At 41.2% G+C, this 23,511-nt stretch overlaps 1 long non-coding RNA gene across 1 annotated transcript; it reads left to right on the forward strand.

The window, feature by feature from the left end:
• Positions 1-2,070: 2,070 nt before the first annotated feature.
• LOC139186182 (uncharacterized) lies at positions 2,071-19,997 on the forward strand. Its single transcript, XR_011569683.1, has 3 exons — positions 2,071-2,407; positions 6,363-6,694; positions 16,764-19,997. It is a non-coding gene; the product is annotated as an uncharacterized lncRNA (long non-coding RNA).
• Positions 19,998-23,511: the final 3,514 nt, after the last annotated feature.

Here is a 23,511-nt window from a genome sequence, read left to right on the forward strand (position 1 = left end):
ACAGTCTAGATCCAAGCAAACGCTTGGATTCTATCTCGTCAGATTCCCATTTTCCCCATGTGATGACAAGGAAGCAAACTATTCCACGGTCCTGCCTCTTTTCTCCTCCTGATTGGTCTCTCCTTCCCGTAGGTTTTACTACCCACAATGCTTCACTAGTACTTACTACTTTTCCTCCAATCTTGGTGCATTGTCCTTTCTACTACAAAATGGATTCACTTTTGATCAGCAACCTGTAATTTGAATATCATCATCAGCCTTCATGAAAATGAAGACCTGAGAGCAGATTTGGCATGATCTAATCACTACCATATTATGACTAAGAGCAGATCAAGCCCAGTATTACCAGTTCCAGGGGCTGGAAAGGCAATGGGGATTGTAATCTGAGGCAAAGACTGAGAAGTAGGTGTACTAAATTATCAGGATTCTAGAAGGGGGATCCTATCCAATAGAACTTCCTGCAATGATGGAAACAGGTAATATCCTGTATTGTCTGGTACTGTAATTATCAACCCATAGGTGACTACTGAGCACTTGAAATGTGACTAGTTCTGCCGAAAAACCAAAATTCTAATTGCATTGGCTTTTAATTAATTTTAAATAGCCACATGGGGTTAGTGGCTACTCTATGGGGCAGCTCATGTCTAGAGGGAAGTATACTAACTCCAAGAGGGCCAGAGGGAACACTAACACCCAGATATTCTTCATGGAGTGGGGAGGCAAGAAGAGATTATACTCAAAGGCAAGTTAGGCAGGAGTAAAAGAAACAGAGGAAAAGGGAGGGAGTCATTACAAGTATGTTTTATCTAGAAAACTAGCCTTTACCACTTGATTTCTTGGAGAGGTTGAGTTCTCTAACCTTTGTAGAGGGGCGCTAGACCAAAGATATCTAGATGATCAACTTACCCTCCTTAAGACATCAGTCAGCCTTCTCTGAAAGGTCATCTAAAGCCCAGATACCATGAAGATCAACACTATAGCCTTGATTTCAATCCTTATGATTTTAGTGTACAAGGATTTCACCTTAACATTGAATGTTTCCAAAGGAATCTACATGGACTTAATAGTGAAAAAAATGCCTTGTTTAGAGATTTAGCTTTGTTTAGAGATTTTATCCTAGAAGCTACAACAGCTTGTATTTCCAGGATATCTATGCTTCTGGGAGAGTAGCAATCTTTATTACTCCTGTACATTAACATAAAACAGAAGCTACTCAAGCTTGTTTAAACAGAAAAGGAATTTACTAATTGTTCATTTATTTAACAAACATCCACATGCCCAGCACTGATCTGGGAACTGATGATAGATGAATGATGAAACAGACGTGTCCCCTGCCTGCAGGAGGGAACAATAGGTGATTCACAAATAAACAAATAAAATGTCAGATATTGATATATTTAGTAAAGAAGACCAAAGCAAGATTAAAGAAAACATAGTGCTGGGTTGTAGGAGGAATACTGTATTTTACATTGAGTAGTTACATTCATCACGATTAGGCAGTACCTGAGCATAGATGAGAAGTGAGGGCAGCAGGTGCCATGTGCATAATGCAGGAAGACTATAGAATTCAAAAAGCAACCAATGTTTTTTGGGGGCTCTAAGAATACAGTGCTTTACCATCATCACTGATTTCATTCAATCCCTTTATAAATTTTATTTGAGTGTTTGGTTTGTATTAAACACTAGGCAGGGGACTAAGAATATAAGGACAAGTAAGCCACAGCTTTATCTTCAAGAAACTCCCAATTTCTTGGGAATACAGATCCAAGCAAATAAATAACCAACAATGCAGAGTAAAGGGTATTATTTAAAAGGAGCTTATGAGACTCAAAGAGGGGACAGCTGACTGTCTAGGCTGGTTGTGATGAGAATTGGCAGGTTAGAAATGGCTCTGTTTGAGGTTAGAGAAAAGAATAGAAGTTGTCTTGACCTGCCTCTTGAGAAACCTATATGCAGATCAGGAAGCAACAGTTAGAACTGGACACAGAACAACAGACTGGTTCCAAATAGGGAAAGGAGTACATCAAGGCTGTATATTGTTACCCTGTTTATTTAACTTCTATGCAGAATACATCATGAGAAACGCTGGGCTGGAAGAAACACAAGCTGGAATCAAGATTGCCGGGAGAAATATCAATAACCTCAGATATGCAGATGACACCACCCTTATGGCAGAAAGTGAAGAAGAACTAAAAAGCCTCTTGATGAAAGTGAAAGATGAGAGTGAAAAAGTTGGCTTAGAGCTCAACATTCAGAAAATGAAGATCATGGCATCTGGTCCCATCACTTCATGGGAAATAGATGGGGAAACAGTGGAAACAGTGTCAGACTTTATTTTTCTGGGCTCCAAAATCACTGCAGATGGTGATTGCAGCCATGAAATGAAAAGGCACTTACTCCTTGGAAGGTAAGTTATGACCAACCTAGATAGCATATTCAAAAGCAGAGACATTACTTTGCCAACAAAGGTCTGTCTAGTCAAGGCTATGGTTTTTCCAGAGGTCATGTATAGATGTGAGAGTTGGGCTATAAAGAAAGCTGAGTGCCAAAGAATTGATGCTTTTGAACTGTGGTGTTGGAGAAGACTCTTGAGAGTCCCTTGGACTGCAAGGAGATCCAACCAGTCCATTTTAAAGGAGATCAGTCCTGGGTGTTCCTTGGAAGGACTGATGCTAAAGCTGAAACTCCAGTACTTTGGCCACCTTATGCAAAGAGTTGACTCATTGGAAAAGACTCTGATGCTGGGAGGGATTGAGAGCAGGAGGAGAAGGGGACGATGATGAGATGGCTGGATGGCATCACCAACTCGATGGACATGAGTTAGGGTGAACTCTGGGAATTGGTGATAGACAGGGAGGCCTGGCATGCTGCAATTCATGGGGTTGCAAAGAGTCGGACATGACTGAGCGACTGAACTGAACTGACTGACTGGTAGAATTGAAGAAAAGGAGATAATACTTCTGGCCAAGAGAGCTACATTGAATATTTCAGTGTGGCTGGTGTCCTGGTAGAAAACAATATAAATGAGGTATGCTTTGGAGGATAGAAGTGGCAGGAAATAGTTAGAAAAGAAGACTGAAGTCTGACTATGTGGTGTACAACTTTAAGAAATTTGCTTAATTTTTACAGGTGAGGGATTGTCAAAGTGCTTTGCTTGTCCATCGGTTTGATATTTCAGGAATCCTTTATTCAATAGTGTAGGGTGTCTACCCATAAAACAGACCTTCTGTGGCTAAATTAAGAGAAAGAAATGAACAAATTCCCACTCTTTCCCACTCTGTTGGTCCATAAGCTTCCTCCATGGAATCCTGTGGTTCCAATAGTTTGAATTGGTGGAGGGCTACTGAAGAGCCATCACCTGGGAAAGATCATAATTATTTTATGCTTTAGGAAGATCATTCCAATAGATCCAAGGAGGAAGAATTGGAATTGAGAGAAGCTGGAGAAAGGGAGGCTGGTTGGAAGCCTGTTACAGTGCTTCACTGCTGACAGGATAATAAGGGCATGGACCAGGACAGGCGTGACAAGGAGTGGGACAGACTGATAGGAGGCTGCAGTGATGCTTGAATTTATGGAGAAGAGAAAGAAGAGTCAAGAATTTGTATTCAAGATTGACATCTAGCCGGGCAAGTGGTTGCAGCAGACAATTCAGAGCATCAGGGAAAACACAAATTTAGGGAGTATCAGGATAGATAATCAAATTGTATTTGCATATCTTGAGTTTGTGGGACTGGAAGGATATTTTGGTAGAGGTATACAGTATATTCTGGAGAAGGAAATGGCAACCCACTCCAGTACTCTTGCCTAGAAAGTTCCATGTATGGAGGAGCCTGGTGGGGTCGCAAAGAGTCGGACACGACTGAGCGACTTCACTCTCACTTTCATACTATACAGAAAATATGTGTCTGAGATCAAGGAGACAAGTGGTGCTGAAAATACAGTGGTGAGGCTATTGGTAGCTGGGCAGGCTGGCTCTAGGACAACATGTAGAGGGAAAATGGAAAAGCAGTAAGGACAGGAGCTTAGAGCAAAGGTCCCCAAGCTTTTTGGCACCAGGAACCCGTTTCGTGGAAGACTGCTTTTCAGTGCACTGGGAGCGGGCAGTGGGGGGATGGCTTCAGGATGACTCAGCCCCATTGCATTTATTGTATACTTCATTACATCAGCTGCACCTCAGCTCATCAGGCATTAGATCCTGAGGTTGGGGACTTCTGGTCTAGAGCACTCAGCATTTTGAGAGGGTGAGACAGAGGAGAACTGTGTTCTGTGACTGTATAGACATGGTGAGAGAAATTGGAGGAGACTCTATTAGTGTCGGCCTTATTATTTATTCAGAATTATTCATCCCCTCCCCACCTTTGCTGTGCCTCCCACCACTGCCACTACACTAAATGAGGTATATATAGTCCCTGGCTTAAGCCGATGGATTGTTAGCCAGCATGACAAATAGGACTTTGAGCAAAAGCTTTAATTATTCGTGGAATAGCTCTGTTTCTTTTCTGTCCTCCACCATGAAAACAACGTGGGCCAGATGGTATTAATAGCTAATAGTCACGTATCCCCAAATAAGGAGACACATGGAGCCCAGTCAAACCATAGTCCACATGCAACCCTCATGTCATGTGAGCAAGAAATAATACATACTTGTTGTGTAAGTCATTGATTTTGAGGGCTATTTATTGCGACAGCAAAAACTGACCAATATTACAATATTAAGGGTGTTGTAGGGAGGGAAATAGCAAGATAGCATGAAGGAGGAGGAGGGATCAAGAACAGATGTCACACAGTTTGGGAATTGACAGCAGCTAGGGAAACCAGTAAGCTATAAATACGTGAGTACTTATGAGAGGCCTGATACATATCCAGGAATAGGGCTTGGCCTGAGCTAGACAACGGAGTTTATCTTGGACAATCCCCCTCTTGATTACCCAATCCCTCCCTGCTATCTTCCTATCCCCTTGTCTCTTCAGAAACATTTTTTTTCCCTTTACTCAGTTACCCATCCTTTGTATTAGGGTCTCCCGGAGAGTCAAAAGACTTTGCACCTAAATGATGTTCAGATTCTATGAAACAACAGAGAGTGAATATTGGTGCCTTTAATCACACAGCAAACTTCCCAGAAGGATGTTCTGCCCTTGGTAGAATTTCTGATTACCTGGGCTTCATGGAGTCTTATTTTTTCGTAACTGTTTAAGACAGTACAAAACCTGAAGGGTTAACCAAGCTGTATACATTTTATCTAATCACACTTTATGAAATGAGTGCTCACATTCTGTAAGCAGGGCATGCTGACTTGACGGCCAATAGCTTGTGCCTATCTGCAGAGAACAGTGGTTGTAAACTTAAGGTTTAAGGTTTGTATCTGGGCTCAGCAAATCCCTAGATTTGTAAATTTAAACATAATACTTAAATCTCTGTACCTCAGTTTGCTTTTTTTTATGGTGAAAAGAATAATATCTCTTGCATTTTTTGACAGTAGTTAAATCAGAAAATTGCTTGAGAAGCACTTAGCACAGTGTTTGGTACATAGTTAGCCCTCAATAAATGTTAGCTGTTAATATATTGATATTATTATTATTCCCACTCTGTTTTGAAAATCTACTTTGTCTAAGTAGTGGGAGTCCCAACTGAACTCTAACCTGGGATTTAGATGTGTTTGGCCATGGTCTAGTAGGGTGGTTGCCAGGAATCAATTTGAATGAAGGTTTTTAGTGAGATGAGAATGAGAGACTTCATTCTGTACTGACAAAATTAGTTGAAGAAGATAGCTTGGCATCTCTCCCAGAGAGTAGTTCCCTCTCATGGCCCAGTATAGGTCAGCCCGGCCGACCTAATTCCAAGAATTGAAAACTGTTGTATGGTTTCTCCAGTAGTCATGTATGGATGTGAGAGTTGGACTATAAGGAAAGCTGAGTGCCCAAGAATTGATGCTTTTGAACTGTGGTGTTGGAGAAGACTCTTGAGAGTCCCTTAGACTGCAAGGAGATCCAACCAGTCCATCCTAAAGGAGATCAGTCCTAAATATTCATTGGAAGGACTGATGCTGAAGCTCCAATACTTTGGCCATCTGATGTGAAGAGCTGACTCACTTGAAAAGAGCCTGATGCTGGGAAAGATTGAAGACAGGAGGAAAAGGGGACGACTGAGGATGAGATGGTTTTGTATGGCATCACTGACTCCACGGACATGAGTTTGAGTAAGCTCTGGGAGTTGGTGATGGACAGGGAGGCCTGGCGTGCTGCAGTTCATGGGGTTGCGAAGAGTCGGACACGACTGAGCAACTGGACTGAACTGATCCATTGAGAGAGGGGATATACCTTAAATCCATGTGGCTTCTCATGAGGTGCTCTTTTTTTCCACAGGGAATTCTTCTGGATATGAAGTTAAAATGTCTGAGTTGACCTGGGACTCTGACCCAGGCAGTGGGAGGAGCTTTCTCCATCCTTCTGTCTGGAACAGCGGCTCCAACCTAGAGAACACGCTGCTCGTGTGCTCCACACTGACACCTCCAGGCAAGTCAGGCAACAGCAACCCTGCGATGAAAGCAGCCTCCTCCTTGGCATGACTGGCTGCAGAGCTAAGACTTGCTTCTCAACGGTTCTTGGACAGTGGACACAGTGATGAGGGATCAAACCAGAAGACTATGGAAAGATTATTTGAGAATTACTACAAGTTTCCTCTGAGATAAAAGTGGGTAAGTATTATAAGTTGTGTGTTAGTCACTCAGTTGTGTCCAACTCTTTGTGACCTCATGGATTGCAGCCTGCCAGGCTCCTCTGTCCATGGAATTCTCCAGGCAAGAATACTGGAGTGTGTTGCCATTTCCTTCTCCAGGGGATCTTCCTGACCTAGGGATCGAACTGGGTCTCCTGATCACCTTTTAATTTCTAGTCTGGTATAACCTAAGGCCATATAGGACTCAGCCTTGGAGCCATGTATTAATAGTTACAGAGAGCTGATCTTAAAAAACAGCTATATTCCCTCCTGGTAGTTTGGTTGGGTTCCTAATATCCCCAAATTTTCCTTATGTCCCACGGTGTATGTGTGAAATTACATATAGTGGTTATATCCCTTTATTTCTGGGTCTAAGAATGCATTTTCCCCAGGGGGAAAAATGCTCACTGTAACTTCTATTAGAAGTAGTGCTGAGTATATGGATGTAATAAAAGGAGATTTTTCAAAAGCAGCAAGTGTAAGGAACATGAAGGTACAAATTTGGTTTATTGAAGTAAGTAAGTTGGAGAGTGGCTGTAGCAGGTGTGGGCGGATGGGACAGTCACAGAACAAAAACTGAGGCCATGAAGACAAATTCTGCCAACTTCACAGTTCTGTTCAGACTCTACATTAACTCTCAATTTAAAGAAGTAGGAATATCCATTCTAGTACAGAGGCACTGTATACTTGGTTCTTTTATTCAAGTGTTAGGCATGTCTAAAGATTGTGTGTGTGCACACGCATGTGTGTTTTAAGTAACACAATACTAGCTGTTGTAACAGATACACCTTAACAGTAAGATGGTTCAGTGTAACAGAGTGAAGAGCAGGGACATCCTGCTGGACTCAGGCCTGTTTAGTTTGTGACTTTGAAGGTCACCCTGTGAATGTAGATGTCAAGACGCACCAGTCAGACCCCCTTCAAAGGAGGAATTGTCTTCAGATGTCTGGTGATCTTACCCAGGGTTACCTTCTAGAGTAGTCCACATTCCAGGCTTGATGGTAGTAGGTGTATTAACCACTTCAGCTCAACAGGAGCTGACCACCAGATGGGGCTGCTTTAGCTTCTAAGATCCCACGTGCTCAGCCAAAGCTGGCATCAGGTCTGTTTCATAGCTTGACTTGCCCTCTGCCCGATCCTGCTTTTGCCTTTCCTTCCACAGCTATTTTTCCCTAGGCTTTTCCTATTAAGCAATCCACTCAGAGTCTGTTTACTGCAGAACCCAACCTGGGAATCTCTGAGGATTAACTTGCAGCCTGCTGAGGGGAAGACAAAGAAGGTCACCCAAGGAAGGTTTGATCTGGAAGGGACAAGTATCACTTCCTCTTCCGTTAGCTAGAACTTAGTCACCTGGTCAAGCTCTCCAGTTCCTTACTTTATAAAGACTCAGGGATACCCACAAATGTTGGATGGATTACCCAAGATATAGCTCATTCTATAATTCAGATCGTTGAATTCCTTGTCCTTCTGAGGAAATAGTATGGTTTTTATTTTTTCCCTTCAGATAATAAGGAGAATGATGTAACTGTCCTTCTCTTTCTTTGTATTTGTTTCAGAAAAACTCATTCAGAAAAAAAAATTATAGCATCTGTGTAATCCCTTACAGAATACATCTCTTTGTTTTATTTTCCTCATGTCATGACCCACTCTTCTAATTTATCTTTGTCTTGGTACAGTATTTTTTTTTAATTTTTATATTTTATCATGTTATTGTGTTTCTGCTGTAAATCACCTCAAATTCTTTTTTTTTAGAATGAGTCAGAGTACATGTAAATAAGTGAATAAATAAATGCATAGAAGTATGATTCAGGATTCTTTATACTATAGCATTCTATTACAAAACCCTCTATTACAGTTGGGCATTATTATAGGAACATTTCCGTCTTGTTACAGAATGAATTGACTAAATGTACAGAAGGTCTGGCTTGAACAAAAATTATATGCAGGGCACCTGTTAAAAGCTACTGCCTATGAAAACTTCTGATTTCCAGATGGGAAATGGCAATATAATTTATGATTTATGATTCATGGAAATGTTCTTTTAAGGATGAGTACCTCTCTGGCAGATAAAGCTTAATCGTCCTCCAAGGAATGTTCTTATTTTGGTGTCCACGCATGTTATGTATTGTAATCCTCCATTTCATGGTCAACAAAACTTGGGTTTGGAGAGGTCACTGCTCATAGTTAACACAACAAGGAAACAACAGCCCTCTTCTCTTTATCTATTTTTTTCATTTAACTCTTTGATTTAGAAACACTAGTCCCCGTACAGGACTTCATTACCACTGTAAAAAGATCAGGTAGCCAGTGCCTATGTATTCCCATTCTAATGCCCTTTGATGAATCTATTGCCCAGGCTTTTCTCTTGAATTATGTGCTGCTGGCATTGGAAACAACTGCGACTCTGGCTGCTTCTCTCTTCTTTCCCCATCATCTTGTGAACATTCGTCCCTCAAAATTCTGCCCCTACTCTGCCCTCTCTAGTGATATCCACCCCTTGGGAAAGTCTTCATGTCTCACTCGTAAGGCAGGCCGTGGGTCTTGTCCAATTCAGCTCTTGAAATTAAAGGAACTTTGTGTATGTGTGCTGCCCCATGATAAGAGCCCAAAAAGGGTCTCAGGAGGCCCAGCAAGAGGCACAGAGCCTGCTGCCTCTATACTTGGATGAGGCCTGGAGATCTCATCCAAGGCAAACTGTTCCCTGACAAGCCTTGATTTATGAAAGCTTCCTTATCTCTCAGGGGCAGCATGCCTTTTCCTGGAATTTGGTTACTGTGCATTTTAGTTGGTGTCCTTCTGTAATCATTATATTTAAAGCCGTATGTCTGGGAGACCTCAAATTCCAGCTGGGTTCTGAAAGAGGTGACACATGGATCTCTTCTCCCAGAAGAGGGACTGCAGCTCTGGCCTCCCCTTGGAAGTCACCCCTTTGGGGTGATTTATAGTTTTCTAAACCTTTTCTTATATGATGTATCAGGTCTACCAGACTTCCAAGGATAACTCACTTCTTCCCAGTGAGGCAGATGCACTTTTCAAGATGATGGCTATAGTGGCATTTCCCTAGGTAATTTTATTCCCATTGAAACAAGTATTATCCATTCATTCATCCATTCCCTATTATTCATTTATTCAACAAACTTTTTTTTTTTTTTTGGTCAGCTGAGTGCCAAGTGCTAGAATGTAAGCTCCAAGATAACAGGGCCTTGCCAGTTTAGTTTATAATGATGCCCAACTGTAATGGAAGGGTAGGATGTTGTAGTATAAAAAATGCTAAATCATGCTTCCATGGATTTATTTATTCATTTATTTACATACACTCCCCAAGGCTTAATCCCATGGCTATCATGAAAATTTATCAATTAAATTTAGCAAATTTAATATAGTATCTGTTGTGGCAGAGACTGCTAGTTGCCTACACCAGCATCCATTCTTTCCTTTTTCCTTACCTAATAGAACTCTGATATTGAGCAAAGCATACTGTCACTTACCGTCTCTGCAGCTAGTTATGGCCATATGGTTTTGTTCAGGCCCATGGTATTCAGATACCGGCAGTGTAATACTACTGGGAAACTGCTTAAAGAGGCATTGGTTCCTCTGTAAAGAGTTTTGTTTTAAATCCATTTCTTTAACTCCTCTTCTAGCTTGCAACATAGGTTTTTGCCCCCATATTGAGGAATAATTTATATAGACGGGGTACAGATCTTAATCATATAGGTTATTTGATTTTTCCATGTACGTACACTCATGAAACCATTACCCAGATTAAAATATAAAGAATTTCCAGCACCCTAGAAAGTTCCCTTATGACCATCCTAGTCAGTAATCTTTCCAGAGGTAACCACTATCACTGTGGATTAGTTTGCCTGATTTTTGAGTTTATATAAGTGGAATCATATAGTCAATCAGGCAAGGTCCCATCAGGAGAAAGAAAGCACACCAGTAATTTGAACAGGGAAAAATTAATGTAAAGAATTAATGATTAAAAGATAGTTAACCACGAAGATGGGCAAAATAAGATGCTAAGGATTACAAAGTAGTAAATGTCAGCTACTACCTCTAGGACTTGGGATGATTAAGAAAGACATCAGGAATTTAAAGAATGCTCTCCTCTCACCCCTGAAATTCAGACCTGGTTGGAGGGAGTTGAGGTCTCAGGGGAGCAGGCAGCCTGCTGGTAGCTAAGAACTTTGCTAGAAGCTATAGGCTAGAACTTGCCCAGACAAGTGGTTTGCCCCTGGTGGAGGACACAGACCTATGTGGGTCTGTGAGGACCACTGATGTGAGTACTACCAGGCCACCCCATGCCAATCCTCCAGCTTCCATACATATCCAAAACAGTATCCTGTAACTAGGAAGGGAAGCTCCTTCTGCCTGCTACAGATCTGCAGAACCATTTATTGACAAGCCTAATATTGAATGAACAGGCAAAGGAGAGCATTTATGGGTCCAAGCATCAGTATCACAAAATAGGGGGAAGAAGATTTAGAGCTGAGAGGCAATACATTGATAATCGACACATACAACACATACTCTTTGGTGTTTGTCTTCTTTTACTCATATGGCATGGAGACTGGGTTTGATAGCTGGAGCTCTGGCAGCTACCTGGGACCATGAGGTAACCTTGAGAACAGAGGCTGTACTAGGATGGTGAGTGGGATGTTAGGTGTGGCATCTGTGATGACAGTGAAAGAGCTGTCATACCAGCCCAGGACATTTTTTAGTGTGAGAGGAAAAGAATACTTCCTCTTGTTTAAATCATGTGATCTTTTCTTTTTTCCTTGATGCAATGGAATGAAGTGGGTAACTAATATCAAGTGGGTAACCAGTATCAATTGAGTAAGCAATATACATGCTTCAGTTTGCTTACAGTCTTGGAGAGATAATCATATAAGGAAAACCATGATCAGAATGAGAAAGATATAGAAGGAACTAGAATTGTTTTTTTTTTTTTTTTTGGTGCCAGAACCTATGCTAAATATTTGGGTTACTGGTGAGAACCCAAATTATTTTGTGTTCAAGTGTCATATTGGTCCTCACAGACAGATTTTGAGTCTAGGTTATCTGACATCTAGTTTAGTGCTTTATTTTTCAAGAACCCCAAAGTCAGCTGGGATCAACTTGCCTCTTAAGAACTAAATACGCTTTTCTAAATATCCAATTTTATGCTATTACTGAAATCTAAAACTTTTCCTGAAATTTCCATCAATTTAACTGTTTAGGATGAAGAAGGAAAATTTCCCTGGTTGTGTAATGTGTTTTAAGTTTCTACAGCTACCTCTGGTTATGATTTGCTTTGTCAGTTCATGGATCAATTTTCTATCTTACTAGTTCATGCACTAATTTTCATACTGTGTGAACTCAGCTATGAAACAGACAATTTATCAGTTTCTACAAAAATATCCATTCACAGAAGTCAGTACTTATGTGCAATAATCTTTAATGAATTATACCCAAACAGTAGAGAGAATAATCTATATTTAAAATTTTTTTATTTTATTAAATCTTTTGAAAATATATTTAAATATTTTAAAAATGTTGAAGTGGGAAATGGTAAATAGATGATTCAATTTTCTATAGATTGCTGGTCTTTGTTGATTGACAGTCTTACTATGTCAAATGGGCCCTTTGTGATAAGGTTACAAATTTCTTAGTTTGTCCTTTTTCTTTTCTTATAGTGGTTTTAGCAGGAGTTTAAAAGATTGAAAAACTATGACTATTATTTTAAAGTTACAAGAGATCATATTTTAATTAGAAAGACTTCTCATGATTATAAATAATTCTCAGGCTTTTTCCTAGTAACTTTTGAGTTTCCTTCTTGTAGATATGTTTAAATCATTTGGAATTTTATCCATTTGGAATTTATTCTTGTATAGAGTATTAGTTTATATCCAATTTATATTTTTCTCGATGGCTGTCCAGTTATCCCAGTACCTTTTAATTCTTAATATTTTTCCCATTAATTTAAGATACCACTCTTATTACATGAATTATCCCATTTGTTTGTATTAGTGAGTTCATCAATATCTATTCTTGAACTTTTATCACACTTCTATACCTATTTGACTTATGTTTTAATAATTTACAGGACTACTCTCATTTTTAAGAGTCTATTTATTTAAAAAAATTTTATTTTCTATTGGAGCATACTTGATTAACAATATGGTGTTAGTTTCAGGTGTGCAGCAAAGTGATTCAATTACATTCAAATTCTTTTCCCAAATCCCATGGACGGAGGAGCCTGGAAGGCTGCAGTCCATGGGGTCGCTGAGGGTTGGACACGACTGAGCGACTTCATTTTCACTTTTCATTTTCATTCATTGGAGAAGGAAATGGCAACCCACTCCAGTGTTCTTGCCTGGAGAATCCCAGGGGCTGGGGAGCCTGGTGGGCTGCCGTCTATGGGGTAGCGCAGAGTCAGACACGACTGAAGTAACTTAGCAGCAAACAGAGTTCGCTATCTACACAGTAGGTCCTTGTTCATTACCTTTTTGTCCCTCTCTTTTTGCTTGTTTTTTATGCATTTATAATCACCTTGTCTAGTGCAAGAACAAGATCCTCTTGGTATTTTTATTGGAATCATATTAGAACTACAGATCAACTTTGGAGAACTTAAACTCTTCTGATACAAAGTCTTCCCCACACATTGTGCCTCTTCATTTGTCCATAATTTTTTTTTCTCTTACAAGAGTGTTTTACAGTTTTGTTTCTATAGATCTTATACATTTATTTTTTCTGTTGATTCTCAAGTATGGAGAGATTTCATATTACCTCTGATTAATAAGTTGACATCTTCTTTAAATTATCTAGCTTGTGTCATCAATGGTGAAGTTAAAATATCCTGTACTCTATGTTATTGCCTTCTAGTCATACAAACTCACTTTTTGTTCTTCAAATACACCAAATTTCTCCCCTCTTTTGACCTCTGCCTTAGCTGTTTCCTTTCCTGAGAATACTTTTGTCTCCAGATTTTACCTTTCTTCTTCTTTCCTTCAGGCGTTGACTTAAAAGCCTCCTTAGATAGACCTTCCTTGACTAACAGTCAAGACAGTTTCTTTACAGAATTTATCCCATCTGATATTATAACATATAACAGGTTTGATGGCAGTGACTTTTTCTATTGTCATTTACTAATGAATCCCTCAGGCCTAGAAAAAAATGAGGGTTTGTTGAATTAAATTCTACATAGCAGTTCTTTCTTTCATCTCTTATAAATTTTCCCTCATTTTTCCTTTCCCTGACACCACATCTCATTCCTGGTCACCAGCTTCTGGGTTTAGGAAAATATCCTTCTAAGACAGAGAAAGTTCCTCTGGCTCAACCAAGAGGAAGAGAGGAGGCCTGACATCTGAAGTCACGCTGGAGTCCCTCCACTCTTCCCTCCTAAAGTTCAAATGTTCCTTGTGTCACCTTATCTACAACTAGGGAGGGTGCCTGCCACAGCCTCCTTCCCAGAGCCGGCAGGTTCTTTCATCTCCCCAGACTGAACACCTTGAGGAAAGGATATAATTTACTGATCTGTGTACCTCTGATTGTTCTAGGGGTAGTTCACAGGCTCAAAGGAATTACTGCAGGGTCCAGAGACCAGAGGCTAGAACGGGGACTCACATCACCAGGCTTTTCCTTTCTTTTCTCCTCCACGAAGCTTCCTGTTACCTGTCCCTGCTTAGCCTCAGTCTGTGGAAAGGCTTCTCAAGGGTGCTGGGAAGACGTGGTCTGGCTCCTCAGGGTTGAGTACTGCTGCTAAGTCGCTTCAGTCGTGTCCGACTCTGTGCGATCCCATAGACGGCAGCCCACCAGGGTCCCCCGTCCCTGGGATTTTCCAGGCAAGAACACTGGAGTGTGTTGCCATTTCCTTCTCCAATGCAGGAAAGTGAAAGTGAAGTCGCTCAGTCGTGTCCGACTCTTAGCGACCCCATGAACTACAGCCTACCAGGCTCCTCCGTTGAGTAAGTACAACGTAAATTGAGCTTCATTTTCAAACGGCTTGTTACAGGGAAAAGCCTTCATTGGTCTTTCATGGCTCACATGATCACCCTTGGGCCGATTACCGCATACTCAGGAGTGAATGGGGAACTCTGATTGGCCAGGCTCTGCTCGCGTTCCCTTAGTGACCGGAATACCTATTTCCAACTCTGCTGAGGGTTAGGTGGGGAAAAAATACAGGGATAGGCAAGAAAAAATAACTACCAAGTACTTAATAACTTTCAAGTACTTATTATATAAGCCACTAGAAATGGAGATTTTTCCATTGTGTGTATATTTATAAAATGATGTGTATGAGAATCAAATTATATAAAAAGACATTTGTGTGTGTGTGTTTGTGTTAGTTGCTCAGTTGTGTCGGACTCTTTGTGACCCCATGGACTGTATGTAGCCTGTTAGGCCCCTCTGTCCATGGGATTACCCAGGCAAGGATACTGGAGTGGGTTGCCATTTCCTTCTCCAGGGGAATCATTCTCTCCCAGGGATTGAACCAGGGTCTCCTGCATTGCAGGCAGATTCTTTACTGTGAGCCACCAGGAAAGCCCACAAAGACTTTTAATATTAACTATTGCAGTTTGTGTTAAGTTTGTGCTTATTGTAGCATTTTTCTTTTTTGCCTGTTGTGTTTTGAGAATTTGGCCTAGATTTTCAGTATTGTTTATCAAATAAAATTTTTACTCTGTGCTAATAGTTCAGCAGCTGAACTGTTTAACCCATTACCCTCTGAGAGGTATTAGTTCCATATGGATCAAGTCCGGTGACCTCTCATCACAAATGGTGAGACTCCACCAGCCCCATTGTGACTTGTGGGATGAGTAACAGAGAAGCATTTTATCAGTTTCAGTGCCTAAACCCCAGGGTCAGAACCAATGCACACAAGAAGATTCATTTGAAATTTCTACTATATAATCGAGAAAAGATGTGGCTAGATGTGGAGTCCAGAGAGATCTGTGTTCTAGTTCAGACTTTGTCCACTATTCTCTATAAAACCTTGGGAAACCACAGAAACTTAGACTCTCATCTATCAAATGGAGAGTTTATTACCAATTTCACAGAATTGTGAGAACAGTATGTATGTAAATTTGCTCTACAAATTTACATACATGTAAATGTGTATTTTTATACATGTATATGTGTATGTATTTTATACACATGTATATGTGTATTTTTAATAATGGTAATTTTCAAACAGCTTTAAATCTTTCAAATAACAACACAGATGATAAATACCGTAATCAGATTCTAACAAAGTGCAATGCGTTTATAGTCTGAAGCATTCATTTTCTAGCTCAATCAGGGACACTTTTGCACATTCCCCATTTCATAAATGTAGACCTCATCCTCTCTCAAAGTGTTTTGTTGGTGCAAATATAACACACCACATACATTTGAGAACAGCACCGCAATGTCTGCGGTAGAGCAGGGTACCTAGACAACACAAAAATATAGGCAGTGGTGTTATGGGTCTGAAGCAGGGGGCAAGTGACAGTCGGGTTGAGGCAGTTGAGGAGGGACGGTGGGAGCATCAATGGAACTGGAGCCCTTAGTTCGGAGGTCTGAAAGCAAGTGTAAAGAGGATGCTAGAGCGGCAGTGGAGGTTTCTGTTCTCAAGTCCCAGCATATACTTCCGCCTTCAGAGTTCTGACAGATGGTGAACAAACTGAGAAGCGGGTGAAGGAAGGAAAAGAAGGAACGTTATTAGGTCTTCTTAGGGAAGTTTGGGGAGAAGAAAATGGCAACCCCCTCCAGTATTCTTGCCTGGAGAATCCCATGGACAGAGGAGCCTGGTGGGCTACAGTCCATGGAGTCGGACACGACTCGGTGACTAAACCACCACCAGGGAAGTATGGTGGTTAAAGATGTCTGCTTCTGAGAATAAGAAGAGGAGTTGCTGAAAATCATGGTTGCCTCCTTTTCAGTTCTCTAGAGCCAACTTTGAAGAAGGATGGACATCTGTATACAGAATTAAGACCCAGAACCACAGTCCACTTCCTGCTTCATCATCCTCTTTCTTCCTCTCTTTCTCTCTAACCACCTTCTCCTTTCTCTTTATCCCAAATCTCAAGGAGAGAACGAGAAAAAAGAAGGGGAAAACATAGCAATAAAGATCAAAATAAACGACAAGGAAGCAGAGAGGAGAAGGAACATGGAGGAGAGAGTGAGAAGAAGAGCTTTTCAGGGGGAAGGAGGTGAGTCATCACTCCTGGATGGGTGACTGCTTTCAGCCCCCAGAGCACTGCTGCCCAATAGAGATAGATTGTGAGCCACAAACTTGAGCTATGTGTGCTATTCTAAATTTTCTAGTAAGCACATTTATAAAATAAGAGGAAACCTATTATATTCAACATATTATCATTTTAATCTGCAGTCAACATAATCAACATTCTGCAATCTCTTGTTAAGGATATATCTTACATTATTTTTTCCTGTGCTAAATACTTGGGATTTGGTGTATACTTTGTATTTGCAATGTATCTAAATTGGGCCAACCACATCTCAGGTACTCAAAGGTCACACCTGACTATATATTGGAACACAGAGCTCTAGGAGATTTCACTTGTTTTTGGATTCCAGTTTGGGGGAGATAAATCAATTCCTCAGCAAAGGCAATGAGGATTGATGAAGGATGCTTGACTGAGAGAGAAACAAAGAACCCAGCTTTGTATCCTGATTCCCTCCTCAACTTATTGGGCAGAGATCATTCAGTCTCCTGCAAAGGAAGCTGATACTTGAATTGTACATTCCCCATGGCGAGATAAACAGAAATGAGAACAAGCTCTAAAAGGCATTTTGTACTTCCTGGAAACAGATGCTCCACTAGGTAAATTTAGTAGGTGGATCTGTTTATTATGTTGTCTTGTTAAATGCAATGTTATTGTTAATACCTCCTGTGAGTTTCAATACTTGATGCTGGTTATGCCACTTTACTGACTAGAGATGTAAGAAAGGAGGCTTAATGTGTTGCTATGGCAATGGATGCTCATGGAAGTAACAACAGAATAAGTAAGCAAGGCATTTTTTTGTTTTGTTTTGTTTTTCTCTCACACTACTATATTCACATCTGCTGTGCCTCTTCCCATGGAATTTTCCAGGCAAGAATACTGGAGTAGGGAGCCATTTCCTCCTCCAGGGGATCTTCCTAACCCAGGGATCAAACCCGCATCTCTTGCATCTCTTGCATTGGCAGGTGGCCTCTTTACCACTCATGCCACCTGGGAAGCCCTCCTTATACATATTTCCCTATATATTGAACACCTCTACCTAAACATCCTTCCAGTACCACAAACTCAAGGTATGCAAATACTATTTAAGTGGCTGTCCTAGTATTTCTAAATTTGTAGTTTCTCTGTATGCTCTGGATTATCTGCTGCAACCACCTGCCATACGAGGTGTTAATCTTGAATACAAATTCTTGACTCTTCTTTCTCTCCTCCATAAATTCAAGCATCACAACAGCTCTCCTATTTATTTACCAGCCATGGTGTGAAATCTTAACTGTGGTGTAGCTGACTGTCCACAGATCACTGGGAACAAAAACAGACCACGGGAGGTCAGCCAGAAACTGCTCTTAGGTGATGTCCACTAGAGCAAAAAGCAACCCCCCTGGTGGCTCAGGTGGTAAAGAACTTGCCTGCAATGCAGGAGACCTGGGTTCAATCCCTGGGTAGGGAAGATCCCCTGGAGAAGGGAATGGCAACCCACGCCAGTATTCTTGCTTGGAAAATTCCATGGACCGAGGAGCCTGGTGGGCTACAGTCCACATGGCTGCGATGAGTCAGACATGACTGAGCAACTAACACTTTGAATACTAGGGCAAAGTGAAGGTATCAAGCAATTATCTGGTAAGACAGTGTAGACAGTCAAACCAGATTACACATTCCTCCCTCCTCAATTTTATTTTTCCATTACTGGACCAGAGTTACCAGCAAAAGGTACAAAATTTTCAATTCACACTACTTCCATAGGATTCTGTCTTGATCTGGCTCACTCACTAGACCCACTGCTCCTCTCAGGGACAAAACTAAAAGGGTATTTCTCAAGCTAGTAAGGTATAATCTAACATCTAAAAAGATTGTTTTGGGGTACATGTGTCTTTTTGAACTATGGTTTTCTCAGGGTGTATGCCCAGTAGTGGAATTGCTGGGTCATATGCTAGTTCTATTTTTAATTTAAGAAACCTCCATACTGTTCTCCAAATATCTGTCGACAGATGAATAAAAAAGATGTGGTACATATACATATTGGAATATTAGTCATTAAGTTACTCGGCCAAAATTGGGTCAGTTATAGACATGTGGATGGACCTAGAGACTGTCATACAGAGTGAAGTAAGTCAGAAAAATAAATATTGTGTATTAACCCATATATGCGAAATCTAGAAAAATGGTACAGATGAACCTATTTTCAGGGCAGGAATAGAGACAGAGGACAGACCTGCGAATGGGAGGGAAGCAGGAGCAGGATGACTTGGGAGGCTGGAGCTGGCACATATACACTGCCATGTGTAAAACAGCTCACCAGTGGGAACCTGCTCTAACAGTACTGGAAGCTCAGCCCAGCGCTCTGTGATGCCCACGATGGGTGGGAAGGGATGAGGTGGGAAGGAGGTCCAAGAGGAGGGGATATATGTGTACACAGAGCTGATTCACTTCGTTGCACAGCAGAAACCAGCAATACTGGAAAGCAACTATACCCCCATTAAAAAAAAATGGTTACGTTGTTGAAGTATAGATGGGTTACAGTACTGTTAGTTTCAGGTATACAAAGTGATCCATTTTATATATTTATTTTTTCAGATTATTCAGATTTTTCAGATTATTTTCCACTATAGGTTATTACAAGATTCTGAGTAGAGTTCCCCGTGCTTGTTGCTTATCTATTTTATCTATTGTAGTTTATATCTGTGAATCTCAACCTCCTAATTTATCCCTACCCCTACCTACCTTTCCCCTTTGGTAACCATTAGATTTGTTGTCCATGTCTGATAAGCCTTAAATAGCTTACAATCAAATTGTTCTGTCATCAAAGTCATTACTAAATGTGTTTTATGATGGATCCAAGGCATATTTAAATTTATATCACAAGATGTCCAGGTCGTCATCTTCTCTTGTCTCAGAATTGCAATTAAGATTCCAAACTAAGGACATAACCTACTGTGTAAGTCTTTAATGAGACTAGTCAGTGAGCCAGCAATGGTGGCAGCCACTTCAAAAACATCAATATGATAAGAAATAGGAAGGAGACATTGTATTAATATTATTGGGGAGTGTGAAGCTAATAGACAAGCTCTGAGTACTTTTGTGTGGGGAAGGACAAAGTATGCTTTTCCCTTCTTAACTGAAAAAAAAAAAGTGGAGGGGGGAGGGGCGGGAACTAGCATCTATTCTCTGAAAAGTAGGCTAGCAGAACCACTAAGGCTACATTTTTTAAGTGTTTTAAAAAAGAAAGGCACATTCTCTTGCATTTGGTTATGAAATGCAGGATAGGGCAGACTGAGCAGGTGAGCGAGAGTGTGGGTGGATCACGTAGATGGTTAGAGAACTCTGGAATGAGGGGAGAGGACTGGGAGGCTGGGAAGTAAAAGTTTCTAGGATGAGTGATGGATTACATACAGTGGGTGAGGGAGAGGGGAGCATACAGTTGATGTCCCTGAAAGGAGAGAAGGTAGGGGTGAGTTGGTAAGCAGGGTGTTTGGGAGAGAAGAAACAAGGGTGATTTGGTTTGGGAAACAAAGGCTATAAAAAGCAGCAGCTGAGCTGGAATACAGTTCGATAGGATTGTCTTATCTACTTTGAGATTGTGACGCAGTGTAGAGTTTAGTGGGAAAATGATTGGCATTGAATAAGGTACTCATGTCCCTGAATTTTGGATTTTTTTAAAACTATGATTCATGCAGCTGCTGAAGACTAAAGTAAAGAATTTTGGAAACGTGAGTCACAGTGAAGGTGTGTGATGTGGTGAGAGGCTTCCTAGATTTGGAAGCAGAGGAAAGAGGCTTGCATTTGGGACAGCCTAAAGTTTTTAAGAAAGAGGAAAAGAAACATACATTGTAATTGTGGTGGCTTCTATTTCTTGAACAAGAACGTGTCGATCATTGTGCTACATGCTTTGTATGTATTGCTTTATAGGTACTGTTCTCATAATACAAAGAGGAACAGGTGCTATTTTTATTATAATTTTCCAGATAAGAAAAAGAAGGCCTAGAGAGGAAACGAAAAGGTCACACAGCAAAAATGAAGCCAGAATATAAACCATCATCTGTCCTACTCCAAAGACTGAACCACCCACACTATACCACTTTGCCTTTTAGACATCAAATAGAAAAATCCAAGAAGGCGGGAACTAAGTGAAAATGGTGCCAGGTATAAGGTTATATGGGCTTCCCTCGTGGCTCAGATGGTAAAAGAATCTGCCTGCAATGCGAGAGAGTTGGGTTCAATCCGTGGATTGGAAAGATCCCATGGAGAAGGGAATGGCAACCCACTCCAGTATTCTTGCCTGGAGAATTCCACGGATACAGGAGCTTGGTGGGCTATAGCCCATGAGGTCGCAAAGAATTGGACACAACTGAGTGACTAACGCTTTCACTTTTTCACAACATACAGTCCTGTACCTGTGTTATCATTCAGACACAAACTAGGCTCGAGTATTACACAGAAAAGAATGTATGATCAACTACACAATTTGCAAAGTCAAGATAAAGTCAAGTGCTACAGAAAAGTAGAATTATTCTAATAACACTATATAGAAATGTCTTCCGTAGATTCTCCACCACATTCATTATAATATACATCTTCTTCAACAACACCCTCAGCACAGACACAGTGATGAATATCAGATAAGGTAGGATTATTACTAGTGCATAAGTAATAAGATATTAAAATTAGTTTGAACTCAGATGAGAATTTCCAAAGGTAGATCACAAATTCACACATATTATATCAGAAACAGTTGTCAGAGTGAAGAAAAGAAGGATTTGTGGAGCTGGATTTCTGCAAGTCCTATTATAAGGTGGCGAGTCCCGCCTCCACCCCGTGGGATGGGTGTGGTGCAGGGGGGGTCTCCTCCCTTGCCTTAAGCCTCCTCAAAAGTTGATTCTTAGTGGAAACGGGTACAGACATATCCAAATGTCCTTTGGGCTTTCTCTCTCCGGAAACTTGATCTGGATCCTAGGGAAGAGGAACTGCTTTTGTTCCACTTCATTAAGATGACCATTGGATCAGAAAAAATGATCCTGCACAGAAATGATAGTGAAAAAGCAGCAGACTGAAACCAGCCACCTCCTGAGTGGCAGCCTGTGAGCCCAGGGCTCAGAGAGTCACTTACAGGAATTAAAAGGAGAAGGGTAGCGACATCTAATCCTAGAAGTATTATGGATGGAGATCTTTCTGCCTAGGGCCTGGAGTCCAAAAGGAGACTCTTGATAGAACATCAGAGGCTGCCAGAGGGCTTCCTGAACTAGCAGAGCATGTGATGAGGACAGGAGGTGTCATTCTGTTGCTAGAGTCTGGGGTGTCATAGTCACCCCTATTGCAAAGCTTGATGATTAGATGTCGATCATGTTTCTCCAACTAAAAGATACTTCTCTGCAGGTCCCTCTCAAGTAAGGGCTTTAGTCTGTCAATAAGCATTTAACGAGCATTCATCAACGGGCTAGGTTGCCTGAGAGATTATGAGAAAAAGATAGCATGGGTTTCAGTCCCAAGTGGAGGACAGGAAAGCCAAGTGAGGGATTGTATGATCGACCCAATTGTGGTCAAGAGTCAGCGCTGAGGTCCTGCAACCTGCCCTTCAGTCCAGGACTTCTTCAGGTCTGTGTGATGGTTTTCTACTAGAGAGGACCTCAGGACCTAGAGAAAGTGTCTTCCATGAAAACAGACCCAGTTCATTGATGGAGGTGCTTTGTTATTGAGGTTGAGGAGGGCTTTTTCTCTCATAGAAACTGAAATACATTCAGAGAAAGCCTGCCAATCTGAGCTTACATGGAGACTGCAAACAGTGCCCATCACTCCCTTCTTCGGGATAACCTAGGGGCTCTCTTTGGACTGTCTCCATTGGAAGCAGGTGTCTGCTTTTTCCTCTACAGGTTGCAGAATCCTGTCTTGACTCCTCATTCACTCACCCAAAGCAGCCACCTTCAGTCATTTGACCTTTCGAATCCTTGGTAACGGAACTGGTTAGCTGCCTATCTTTATTAAAGTCTGCCCTAGAAGCAGAACCTTCACAAGGGGCCAAAGGAGAAGTAAGAACTCTTCTAAAGGACCACTTTAACACTCATTTAATTTGTCTAACAATTTTAAGTCCCCTGCATTTGTTGAATTCGAGCAGCGTGCCATGTGTGGAAGGCCCTCAGCTCTTTATCATCCAGGGCTGTGGTAGGAGCCATGAACAGTTTATAGTTAAACCCTTCACTTGGTCTTAAGTGAGCTTTTGTGCCTCTATAACAGGCCTGACATTCTGGGAAAACTCTCACTCCCCTTCTCTGGTTTAGAGACTCAGCTGGACATTGAATATTCTATCCGCCTACTGATTTCTATTTTCCTGATACTTGCTACTTAGTGGAAACAAAGGCCACTGCTGGGCAGTGACCCTCTGTTTCAGCCTATAGTTCACAGGCAGTTGATCTTGTTCTGAAGGTGGACTTTCATCACTGCCTAGTGCTATCCATGTGGCAGCACTGACAACCTGCTCCACCACTGTCCTTTCTCACACCAAGACCTTGCCTTCTCTATTTTTTTAAGAAGCAGATGACTGAGCTGAGCCATGGAAGGGGGTTCAGATGAGGCTCAGCAAAGTCTTACCGTAGGGCACCTG

The sequence above is a fragment of the Bos indicus genome, chromosome 12, assembly GCF_029378745.1.
Source record: "Bos indicus isolate NIAB-ARS_2022 breed Sahiwal x Tharparkar chromosome 12, NIAB-ARS_B.indTharparkar_mat_pri_1.0, whole genome shotgun sequence".
Classification (NCBI taxonomy): domain Eukaryota; kingdom Metazoa; phylum Chordata; class Mammalia; order Artiodactyla; family Bovidae; genus Bos; species Bos indicus.